At 40.5% G+C, this 13,463-nt stretch overlaps 1 protein-coding gene across 1 annotated transcript in view; it reads right to left on the reverse strand.

Moving 5' to 3' along the window:
* Nucleotides 1-13,463, reverse strand: part of PRRT2 (proline rich transmembrane protein 2) — a 72,223-nt gene that overhangs the window by 37,056 nt on the left and 21,704 nt on the right. The window lies entirely within an intron of this gene.

The raw sequence follows: 13,463 nt of genomic DNA on the forward strand, positions 1-13,463 counted from the left end.
AATAAATAATCGAATTGCCAAATTAATAGATAATCTATTAGAAATTAATTTCATTTTTCATATATATAAATAAGTTGTCCATAGGAATATAACATCTATGCTACTGTTTGGCTTAGTCTTTCACACATAATCCTAATTGGTAATTTTCCATCAATGTTACTTCTGTATTGCTATTGTAACTCATAAAATGATTTTGTTTATATATTTAATTTCCTTCCAGTCTTTACTGCAATATTGATATGCATACGAATAATTATACATCTCTAATATTTTATCAAGAAAACTAAGGTAATAATCGTTCATTTTATGTTTCCTGTTTTGTGGATAAGAATCTCTTATATTTATTATCAGTAATTGTTTGTGTTGATATTCATTTTATCACCCCTGTTTTACTTAATTGTGGTATTTTATGTCCTCTTATGATGTCTAACTTTGATTTTAAATATTTATCAGTTCTTTAAAAATAAGGATTATAATTTTTTAATTTTTAGTTTTTAAATTATTTATCAGATTAATTGAAACTATAATTGTTGTTTTACAGCCCCTGATGCAGCTGATTAGGCGAAACTTGGCCAGAGTTGGGCAATTTTCTTAATTGATTTTCATAAAAGAACTTCTTTCCAAGGCATACAGTCTTGTCCTGTTTTTGTTTGCTTGTGGCTATGCTCGACTGTCTTCCGTTTTGTTTTACAGGCTCTCACAGACATATACACAAACCCACAGGCACTCACACAGACATACAAGCTCTCACACAGACATACACACACCAACATACACGGTCTCCCTACCACTCATGGCCTGGCTGGCCTCCTCTTCACTTCACCCGTGATGGGATGGGGTCTGCCATGGCCCCGCCGGCCTCCTGTTCGCTTCGGGCTGTCATGGGGTGGGGTCTGCCATGGCCCATCCAGGCTTCTTGCATATACATACACACCCGCCCGCAGAAAAACTTGTACACAACAGCGAATGTGCAGCTTAGAGAGGGAACATTAGTGGTGGTGGTCAGCAGCAGTGTTATTCTTGGGGGGGGGAGCCAGGAAAGACGCAATTGCTTTCCAAGTTGGTGGTGCATGGCACACCCCATTTTAAAGTTGGTGCTGCCCATGCACCACTGTGCACGATGGACGCTACGCCCATGATAATACCTTAGGGGCAGATTTTGAAAAATTTACGCGCGCCGGGCCTATTTAAAAAAGGCCCAGCGACACATAAAGCCCCAGGACGTGTGTAAGTCCCGGGGCTTGCAAAAAGGGGCGGGGTGGACCGGGGGCAGGTTGGGCGGGGGGTCAGAGGCTCCCAGCACAGCGGCCATTTGCCGCTGTGCCAGGGATCGCGCGCCGGCAGTTGGCCAGGGCTGAAGTCCGTTTTAAAACAAAAGAAAAAAAGAAGAAAAAGGTAGGGGGGAAAGGGCGGGGGAGGTAGGGGAAGGGAAGGGGATGGTGTAGGGGGGAGGGAATGGGGGAAGGAATCGCAGCTCGGCGCGGGCTTGGCACACGCAAGGTGCACAATTGTACACCCCCTTGCGTGTGCCGATTCCCAATTTTATAACATGCGCACGCCTGCGCGCGCATGTTATAAAATCGGGCGTACATGTGTGCGTGCCGGGTAGCGTGCGCACATGTACGCCCGTGCGTAAGTCTGAAAATCTACCCCTTAATGGGGAAACATTTTTTCGGGATCAGGCCACTGCATCAATAACTTTATGATAAGGATACAAAAAGGGAAATTCGGAACTGTGCAAGAAAGTAAAACATTTAAAATTAATATGATCAGACACATTATAACAAATATAAAAGAACTTAATAGAGACTTTGGCTTTTTAACTCACTACCAGAAATAATTCTGTCTCTTTCTGTCAACAACACATCACCTGCCTTTTCCTTTTCCCCTTCCTCTTCAGACCACCACTGTAATGTAATCTGTGATTCACTTGTATATTCAGATGACATCATCCTTTTTCTTGATCTGCTTATTTTATTTTGCATAGTATGACAGCAGGTTAAGACCAAAATGGCTGTCCAGTCTTCCCCATTAAGATATGAGCACCTTGGGTGGATGTGCATCTAAATTCCCATAAGCAACCCAACACCCCCCTCCCACCCCCATCCCCCATCTACCTGACCTCTCAACTTTCTTCCAACCACCATCGTCCTTACCTATCCCAAGCATATCCAAAATTTGTTACAATGATGGCCTCCATTAATTCTGCCACTTCCACCACCTCCACTACTAGGCCATTTCAAGCCTTTCCGTCTTCTTTACTTCTTATAAGACCAATACTTGCCAGCAGACAGTCTTCTTTATCTTATTATCAAGTTTTTGATTTATAATCTCCTCAGTCACCAAGGTTAGTGATGCTGTTATAAAATATATGGCTGCCTCATGCACAGTTAAATTTGGGTTCTAACCATAGTCCCTCCATGCAGGCCATCCCAGTTCTCTAGGAAACCCAATGCAATCAAACCACAATGAATTCTTGGAAGTACAATGCAGTCGTACCACTGCTGTTTTGGACCAAACTGCCATTTTTTAGAGATTGCCCCAGTGCTTCATTACCATCTCTGGCCACTATGGATCCTCTGTGTTTTTCCCACACTGTTTTAATCCGTTACTGTTTTTGTTTTCACTGCTTCCTTCAGAATTGCATTCCAGGTATGCACCACACTTCATGTAACAAATATTTACTGTTATTGTTCCTGAGTCCCTTGGAGCTTCATGTCATGACTCCTAGTTCTACAGCTTCCTATTCACTGAGAAAGGTTTGCTTCTTGTGCATTGTTAATACATTTCAGGTATTTAAATGTCACTATCATATTCTCCCTGTCTCTCCTCTCTTCTAAGGTATACGTATTTAGGTTGTTAAGTCTCATCTCATATGGCTTTTCATGGAGACCTCAGATTATTTTGGTTGTCTTTCTCTGGATTGCCTTTAGCCTATCCCAATCCTTTCTGAGAAATGACTTCCAGAACTGAACACAGAGTTTAAGCTGATCTGTACCGAAACATTTTTGCCTCCTTTTTTCTACTTCTTATATTTATTTTATTTATTTATTCAAAGGCTTATATTCTGTGCCCTCCCCTCCATAGAGCATTCAGTGTGGATTACAACAATTTCATTTTAAACAAGAAAATAAAATTACAATTTCTAAAAATACACACACAATCGTAAAAACATGGCCATTACTCTTTTGCTTCCCTGAACAGTATTGACTTTAACTATTGTCTGAAATCCTTTACATCGGTTTGAGATCTAAGTTGATCAGGAAGTATATTCCGCATAACAGTGGTCACATATGAAAAAGCCCTTTGCTTTTGTTTTTTGTAAACAGAAAGCTTTATTTTCCAGTACCCATAACAATCCCTTGTTTACTGATCGTAAATTACAACTAGGTCTATACCATTCCAGCTTCTTCTGTAACACACAGCTATCACCTGAAATTATTAGATAATGCACTACAGTAATAATAACTCTCCCTATACATCATAATATCTCTCTGGTTCTGGTCACCCTATCGCACTGTTTTTCTAGCTTAAGATCATCACACATTCTACCACGAGGTCTCTCTCCTCATTGGTGCAAATAAGATTTTCATCCCATTCATGTACTACTCCCCGAGACATCTGCAGCTCAAATGCATGACTCTTTTTTGCATTGAATCTTAACTGCAAAGCATTTGACCACTCCTCAAGCTTTCTTAGATGGCTTCTCAGGTTAGTGTCTTCTGCAAAAAGGTAAACTCTTCCTTCTTATACATCCACAGTACATACACAAAGATAATAAATATAACTGGTCCCCATGACTGATCTCTGATAAGCACAACTAATTGTCCATTTATGACTGTTCTCTATTGTCTATCACTCAACCAATTTCTAATCCAGTCTAATCCAGTTTATCGATGAGCTTCCTATATAGAACAATATCAAATGTTTCACTGAAATCCAAGTAAACCACATCCAGCGCCCACCCTTGATCTAATTCTCTGTCATCCAATTGAGAAAATCAGATTTGTGTGACACGATCTTGCTATAATAAAAAGCCATGCTGTCTTGGATCCTGCAACCCACTGGATTATGGATCATTCACTATCCCTAACTTCAGTAGAGTATCTTTTAATATTCCTACCACAAAAGTAAGACTAATTAGTCTATACTTTCCAGCCTCTTCGCTGTTTACCACATCCTCCCTTCTCTAGTCCCATGTAATAACTCCTGTCTCCAAAGATCTGTTAAACGGGTCCTTCACTGGACGTGCCAGAACCTCTTTGCGTTTCCTTAGCATCCTAGAATGCATCTCTTCTGGCCCCATGGCTTTGCCTACTTTCAGTTTTGCTAGGTCCGCACAAACACTCTCTTCTGTGACTGGTTTCACACAAGTTTAAAAAAGGACTCAAGGCTTGGCTCTTCAAGCAGGCGTACCCTGACGCTAATCAAACCTAGACAGCTACGCTATCCTGTACTTCCGTGTTCCACCGCACCCCTACTCACTACCCTACCCATCCCTCCCCCCAGATCCCGAGCAGATTGTGTTTTATCCTTAATTGTATCCTGTACTTCCTTGTTCCACCGCACCCCTACGCACTACCCTACCCATCCCTCCCCCTAGATCCCGACTAGATTTTGTGTTTGATCCTTAATTGCATCCATTGTACAACCGTTTTGTAACTCCTCTCCCTTGTATACTTGCCCCAATCTCGTACCCATGCACTACTGACTTGATCCTCATCTCCTCATGACTGCCTAATCACTTCAGGTATATTAGTTAGAGACTCATGACTGCTTAATCACTTCAGGTATATTAGCTAGATACTCATGACTGCTTAATCACTTCAGGTATATTAGCTAGATACTCATGACTGCTTAATTACTTCAGGTATATTAGTTAGAGACTCCACCCAGCTTTCCCGTATACGCTCCTCTAATTTAACTCAAGTATTTTTGTACATAGTGTTAATGTTATTTTTTCAAAGTTTTTTATCTTTAAACCTTGCCTAGGTCACCTGACCATTTCCTTCCACCCCTCCAAGTTTCGCAGACCCCTGTTACATGTAACTTTATGCTTCCCTTCAGTTGCGATATATATCTTATCCCCTTGTTATCTGTAAACCGATGTGATATGCCTATGAACATCGGTATATAAAAGTTTTAAAATAAATAAATAAATCTACTCCACTCCCCAGCAATCAAAGGCCCTTCTCCAAGCTCTTCTTCAGTGAATGCCAAACGGATACATTGGTTTAGCAGTCTGTTTTTTCCTCATCTCTCTCTCCCCATTACTCCTTGTCAACTTTGAGTCTTACAATTCCACCTCTGGCCTTCCTCCTTTCACTAACACACCCAATAAAAGTTTTGTCACATTCCTGGATCTCTTTAGCTATCTCTTCTTCCACTTGTGCTTCTATCATTCTAATTTTCTTCCTTTTCTCTTTCAGCTTTGCCAGATATTCTTCCATGCATTCTTTTTAAGATTCTTTGCATTTTTTGAATGCTGGTCTTTTCACCCTTACTTTTTCAGCCATCTCTTTGGAGAGCCATATGACATGACGAAAGCAGTGTAACGCCTGAAAAATGGCCAAGAAATATATTAAGTTACTCTATTAAAATGGTATCACACAATTTTTTGCTGACTTTTAATTTTGTACATTCAACCACGCTGCTTTAGCCAGGATATAACTAACAACTATTATCATAGCTAATAGAATAATTTCTGGTTCTCATTTTCACTAAGTGACACACTGATGGCTTCTTAGTGACTATTCAGTGTGTATAAGCTATGGACCACCTAAGGCATGCTCTGCATTAGAGGACCCGTAAGCAGGAGCATATTTACCAATAGGCAGAGCAGGGAAGTGCCTGTGTGCAGCTGCCTTGCTGTGTGAATCATTTGTTTTATATCATCTGCTGCAGCATTGTACCATCCAGTGGCGAGAGCAGCAGGCTGTCCACATGCCTAAAGGCAGCCAGGGGTATAAATCTGCCATGAATTATAAGGTGACACTGAAACATATATTATATTTAAATCTTTTTATTAGAACTAACAAATACAAGCAGCTATGTATGTAATTGTTTCTGTTACACTAATACACTGCCAACAAAAAGATTATGCAGTTAGACCCAAAGCCCTCCCCTCTCCCCAGCCCACCACTATGACAGACCAACTAAGCATCTACTGATCACATAGTCACATTAAGTGTAAGGGAGGCAATACCCTGGTATCAATTCACAAATAAACTGTGTGCTTTTGGAGGCAGAAATTGATAATAAAATCCCCACACTTGCAAAAACACTTTCTTATTATGGAATTTATTATCTGTTATAGTGCATAGTATTTCTCCATTGCTCATAGGTAGGTCTAACCATCTCACACCATAACATTAGAATACATCTTTTCCCTATTAAAAAGGATTTTCGCAAAAATGTTTTCACAAACCTATCCCCTTCAAAATTGGTGTTAAGGGAGGGGGGTTGTTGCAAGAGAGGAGACCAATTCCATCTGCACCTGCGGGAGCTCTTTTCCCTCCACCGAGACGCCGCTAACTGATGTCATTGGGCTGCATCAGGTAGTGCCAATAAAGATCGGGCCCTGTGGTGCGCAGCCACCGGCGTGTGTCCCCTACAGGAAGCTTTGCTGTTAAACATCTAGAGCTTCTGCAACTGTAAATCTCCTACTTTCACTTCAATTTCTATTGGTGGCTTCATGGGGAAAAAGAGGAAGGGAGCTTTGAGGCCTTCCTCATCTGGCTCCAGTGTTCCTCCTCTTACCTCCCAGCCTCCTATTTATAAATTTATGCTGCCCATGAGTGCTCAACATCTTCCAGCAGCTCAGCTTGGCACCCATGGTTCCGCCGTTAGTGGAGACTCTTATCTCCCTGAGTCCAGAAGCTCGGACACCTCCTAGACCACAGCAAACACCCCAGGATTATATGTGGATTATAAAATCTGGCGAGCATATGCATGCAGCCCCCAGATTTTATAATATGTGCGCGTCAGTGCACGCGTGTTATAAAATCTGCACCTCCATGTGTGCACGCCAGGAAGTGCACACATGGATGCACGCACTCGCACCTTTCTTTGACAAATCCTATTTATCACCCGCCAAAAAGAAGACTAAAATGTGACACTTTCTCTGCCAACACCTTGGCCATTATCTTAATATCTTGTTGACCCATCATCCAAAAATAATAGCTACACTCCAGCCGGTTCATTATCAGATCTTTGTGAACTGCCAATTTTTTTGCTGACAAAAATAACAAACCTGTGTGCCATCATCCCTGTTCACGACACTGCAGTGCTAGAAACTGATAATGTAATATCAACTTGCTGGTGAAAATTGGAGGTACTATCATGAACTGAAATAACACGTCATTAACAAGTTATTGTCATTGTCATGTCTGCTGAACCCATTCTGCCTGGGGGCTAATCACACTGGGGTCTACACTGACGATTACCTGAGGGGCAAGCACACAGGTCTGCCTTGAGAATTTACCCAATGTAAACACACAAACAATTACTGGGATTATACCTGGGAGCTTGAACCAGGGTTCACATTCTTACAAAAACATAACAAGACCGAATTAATCCATCTTTCAACTATCCCCAATTCCTCATGTAGCCTGCCCTCATACCTGTTATTTGATAATTACAATATACCAATAGTAACACACACCCGAAATTTAGGTATTATTGTTGACTCCAAACTTTCCATGACTGAAAACATATCCAGACTTGTAAAAATGTCATTCTATAAACTAAATCTATTAAAATGACTAAAACTTTTTCTTTTCCCAGTAGATTTTAGAACTGTACTTTAGGCACTCATCCTATCTGGTCTAGATTACTGCAACTCATTATACATTGGTCTTCCTGACTAAATGATTCACTCACTACAACTTATACAAAACTTTGCAGCATGCTTTCTTACAGGCACCAAAATAAAAGAACACATTTCCCCAATTCTCCTGGATCTACACTGGTTACCTATTAAACATCGTATTCAATACAAAATCTTACTAATAATTTTTAATTTAATCCATAACCTATCATCCATCTGGTTATGTAGCTCCCTTCGCCTTTATCAGTCACGCTGCCATCTAAGATCAATTGACAAAAACCTACTTGAAGTCCCTACGATAAAAACAGCTAGATTGAAGATCACCAGGAAATGCGCTTTCTATGTAGCAGTTCCTCTGTTATGGAATTCTATTCCAACCTCACTTAGGGCCTCATTTTCTAAAGTATCGCAGGCCTGCGGTACTTTAGAAAAATGCAGTAATACCTGGGTGGAGAGTATATTATTTTCATAGAGGAGCATATTTAGCCAAAATAGTACAATAAGATACTTGTATAAGTGTAATCAGGCACTAGGTACTTTGAGTCACTTATGCTGGGATTGTATTTAGATTCAGAAGTACTGGAAGGAAATTACTAGCTTTCTGTCATTAGTTGTGGGAATTCAGATATCTATGAAACCAGAGATAGTATTGTTTGATATCTTTAACACCAATTTTTTTTAAATTCTTTCTTTATTAAAGTTTAAATTTTACATGTCAGAAAAATCTAGACCGATAAAGCAAAATTCCCTGAAGGAAAAACAAGCAATACATACATTTGCATATTAAGAACAAATAAATGGATTCTTTGGACCACAATCATTGGGGGATTAAGAAGAAACAAGCTTAAAGAAAAATATGCACCCAATAATATTTGTATAATACTGACATACCTAAACTATAATGGACTCAACTAACAGCTATTGGTGCCTCCCGGTTAGCTAAGAATCCTTCAAGTTGAGTCAGATCATAAAAAACATATTTGTTGCCTCCCAGTTTAACATAACATTTACAAGGAAAACGCAAAGAAAAACGAATGCCGCTTCATAAGAAGCAATCTACGTCGTTGCTGTGTGAATCTGACAGCATCAGGAAAAATCGATATTTTACAACCTGAAAAGAAACAAGATTCAGTAGGAAAATACATTTTAAGTGTCCAATGCTTATCAGGTTCTAAAACAAAAACCACTAACAAGGTGGCATGAGTCTTCCCTTCCAGCTGCGAGTTTTGCAAAAGAGCAGTTAAATCTATATCTCTATCAGGATCATCAGAAATAGAAACATTACCCTAATACCTTCTTGGTATTTGATTCTTTCTGGGAGATAAAAAAAACTCTAGAAATAGGTGGAAAAACCTCTACAGGAATTTTTAATATTGCCAGATAGAATCTTTTTAACATATCGAGAGGAATAATCAAGTCCTCCTTAGGAAAATTCAAATATCTCAGGTTGTCTCCTTGAGTAATTATCCAACTTTTCAAATTGACGTGTAGACCACTCCTTATCTCTAACTAAAGATAGGAGACACTGATTCAGATCTTTACATTGAGTTATCAGCTGATTAATTTTCTCATCGTATACCTTAGGATTTTGTTCATGAGAGGCAGATTATTCATGAAGATCTTCATATGTTAATAATATAGAATCAATTTTCCCTGATAGAGATCTGCCCATTCCCATTATGGCCGACCACAAGGAGTCCATGGTAATTCATCTGGTTTAATTAAATTGAAATCAGAACTGGAAAATACATTCCTTGGGGTAGATGAGACAATATCAGACAGGTCAGATAAAAGGGTAGATTTAAATTTTATTTTAAATGCTCTGAATCACTGAGGTGTGTTTCCTTTAACTTTGCAATCTGGACATGGTACCTCTTAAGCGCATGCAAACAACATTCTCGGTCGTTTTACACTATCTCTTACCAAAGACAACATTCCATTAACCCACCTTCCCTCCCTTATATTAATCCTCAAAATATCTCTCCCATCACCCCCCCTCCAATAGCACCCCACCCTTAACCCAAATGTTTACCCCCCTGTCCTCTTGTACAAAAATCTGTCCTCCATTATCAGTGTACCTTCCTCTCATCATACTTCTCTGGTCAGACACAACAGAAAAAAATCAACTCATTCTGCTCCTCCAATAAAATGTTGTGCAGCCTAGGATTCACCTCTCTCTGCAGCACTCTTTAACATTTACTTGACTCCCCTGTGCCGCATATTGGGGCAACTAGGATCGTCATAGAAACGTTTTGCAGATGACATCCAGTTTTCATTCCCTGGGCTGTGGACTAGGTCTGATACCAGCCAGTTTCTTTCTCTGAGCCGGACTTCCATTCAAAACTGGCTTGTAAAAGAGACTTGGTACTCAGTGTTAAAAAGACTGAATCGTCACACTAGGCCACCTCCCCCCATATTCCATCCCTTCGATTTTTGTTCATGATGGGGCTCCACTTGCCTTTTCTAGTAAGGTACGTGACTTGGGAATAAACATAGATCCCAGTTTATCAGTACAATCAGTTGTACAGAGCTCGTTGCTTAAAGATATTTTGCCACCTCAAGCACCTTCTTGAACCTGGCAGTTTTCATGCCATTCTCCAAGCCTTAGTTCTGTCTGGAATCGATTACTGCAATTCGCTCTGTTCTGGTCTACCCCTATCAACTATACGTCCCCTCCAAATAATTCGAAATTGTGCAGCTCGTTTACTCACAAGAATACATATTAGAGATCATATCACACCTGTCCTCAAATTACTATATTGGTTACCAGTTCACTATCATATACAATACAAAACTGCCATTATTATCCAGGCACGCGCATGTTATAAAATCTGGGGTCGGTGCGCGCAAGGGGGTGCTCCAAGCCACGCTGCCTTCCCCCGTTCCCTCCCGTTCCCCGTTCCCTCCAAGGAGCAAGCCCCTTGGCGCGCCCCTTAACGCGGTCCTTTGTAAACGCTACCCACCCTAACTCCTAAAAAAAAAAAAAGGCATGTATAAATAAAATAAAAGGACCTTCCTCTCCGAAGCCCTAAATCACAATACTCTCAACTATGTCTATCTGCTCACAAGATACCATTCATCAACCCCCCCTTGCTTTTTGGTAATTCCATATTATAAGAATTAATTTACAACAGACACCATTTACTTCTATGTTACAGTCCACTTGTTTTAATTCCCAACTTCTGCCTTTTAGTCTAGTTAGTTTGTTATCTGCTTAGTTAGTTGTAGTCTTATTGCATATTCGTTTGCTCATTATAGCCTAGCTATCTGTATTTCAGTTTGCTCTGTTGCCTTTGTTACTTGCCTATTTAATCGCTACCTCGCATCCCCCACAGTTTTTTCTTGGGCCTTTCCCCTCCCCCTACTCCCAGCTCCATCTGACCGGAAATGTGTCGCCTGACTATACCTATACCTATTTGGCACCACCCCTCCCTGCGCAAAACTCTCCCAGCATACGTAAATCGTTAGTACCCATTATAATTTCACCCCTCACCCAATTTCTAGGCCTAGCTACACTAACCATCTCCTTATTCAAAGCACAATCCATCCTAAAAAAAAAACCCCCATCCTCCATGACCTCCTCACGGACTCCAACCCTGATATCTGTGCTATCACTGAGTCATGGCTTAAGGAATCAGATCTTGTCTTCATTAACCAGCTTCCTACACAGACCTACGACATTTTCTCTATCCCACGACCTAAAAAAAAGAGGTGGAGGGTTACTCTTGGCTGCCAGAAAAAACCCTTAACCTCAAACTTCAAACTGCTCACCCCCCACTCCAAATTAGAAATTGGGCTATTTATTTTATAACTGGGCCTCAGAAAAGAAAAATGGTGGAGGAACAGGGGACAATGAAGACCGGAGTAGGCCCCCAGAGACTTCTTCACCATTAGAAGATCTGACGGGATTTCTTGAGACAACTCAAGAAGAGCAAATTGAGGAAAGAGGAATGCTTTTAGTAAAATTTGCCAATTCTGAGGAAAGAGACATGATATTAAAGACTTTCTATAGAAACAGAAGCAAGCTCTATTTAGGAGGGAAAAGCTGGGTTTTCCCAGACATTATGAAAACAACGCAAATGCGTAGAAAGAAATTTCTTTCACTTTGTCCTAGAGCACGGCAGTTGGGCGCCAAAATAATGATAAAATTTCCTTGTAAATGTTCCTTGAGTATTGGAAATAATAGGTACGAGTTAATGAAGCCAGACCAATTAAAGATTTTCCTTAACTCAAGAAGTGAATCCCTACCAGCTCCTGTTAGTAGTACTGGAATAGTTTAAATAAACCCACCACTCTCTGTTTCAGAATTTAATTTCATTGGTAATTCTGCTCCTTTAATGTCACCTTTTGCTCTCCCAAATTGCAAAGTACGTTCAGATAGTAAGAGAGGAAATTGCTTTGAATATATAGTTTAGATTGAAGCTTTATGGATAGTATTTAAATAATTGGTTTTGTGGAATATATATTTCTTGTTAAAAATTTCTACTGCTTTATTGTAAAGTACTATCTGAAATTTATGGCATGCATTAATGCTTGTGATTATGATAAAATTAATAAAGAGAAAAAAAAAAAAAAGAAAAAGAACCTCGGCTATTTAAATCTAACACGCTGCAGGTCTGCCTCATTTATGCCCCCCCAGGCCTACTCGAAAATGACCCTTCACCTATCATTGAATATATTGCAGACAATCTTAAGACAGACACCCCTGCAGTTATACTCGGAGACTGCAATCTCCACGTGGATGCCCACCCTACTATAACTGCCTGCGAAACACTTCTGGACACCTTCAAGGCTCTGGGCTTCAGACAACTTATCTCTGTGCCAACACATAAAGCAGGTCACACACTTGACCTCCTCTTCGTTAACTCACACATTACGGCATCTAACTCCCCTGTAGCCACCCCCATCTCATGGTCCGACCATTTCCTTATCAATGCCCACCTTACCACCAATATCCCCTCTCCGGCTTCACCAACACATAGCAAGACAATCTCTTTCCGTAAGCCTTGTTCCTCAAAGGACCTTACGCTAGCGTTTGACAGAGTAGCCAAGAACATTGACCTTACCAATCTGGATGCTGCCCTACACTCCTGGAATAATCTCACCACCACTGTAGCCGAGGAAATCTGCCCCATAGTCCATAAAGAAATACCCCTCTCACGAACAGAAAGAAAACCTTGGTACACCATTACATAAGAACATAAGAAAATGCCATACTGGGTCAGACCAAGGGTCCATCAAGCCCAGCATCCTGTTTCCAACAGTGGCCAATCCAGGCCATAAGAACCTGGCAAGTACCCAAAAACTAAGTCTATTCCATGTTACCATTGCTAATGGCAGTGGCTATTCTCTAAGTGAACTTAATAGCAGGTAATGGACTTCTCCTCCAAGAACTTATCCAATCCTTTTTTAAACACAGCTATACTAACTGCACTAACCACATCCTCTGGCAACAAATTCCAGAGTTTAATTGTGCGTAGAGTAAAAAAGAACTTTCTCCGATTAGTTTTAAATGTGCCCCATGCTAACTTCATGGAGTGCCCCCTAGTCTTTCTACTATCCGAAAGAGTAAATAACCGATTCACATCTACCCGTTCTAGACCTCTCATGATTTTAAACACCTCTATCATATCCC

This window comes from Rhinatrema bivittatum, chromosome 6 (assembly GCF_901001135.1).
Source record: "Rhinatrema bivittatum chromosome 6, aRhiBiv1.1, whole genome shotgun sequence".
NCBI classification, from domain to species: domain Eukaryota; kingdom Metazoa; phylum Chordata; class Amphibia; order Gymnophiona; family Rhinatrematidae; genus Rhinatrema; species Rhinatrema bivittatum.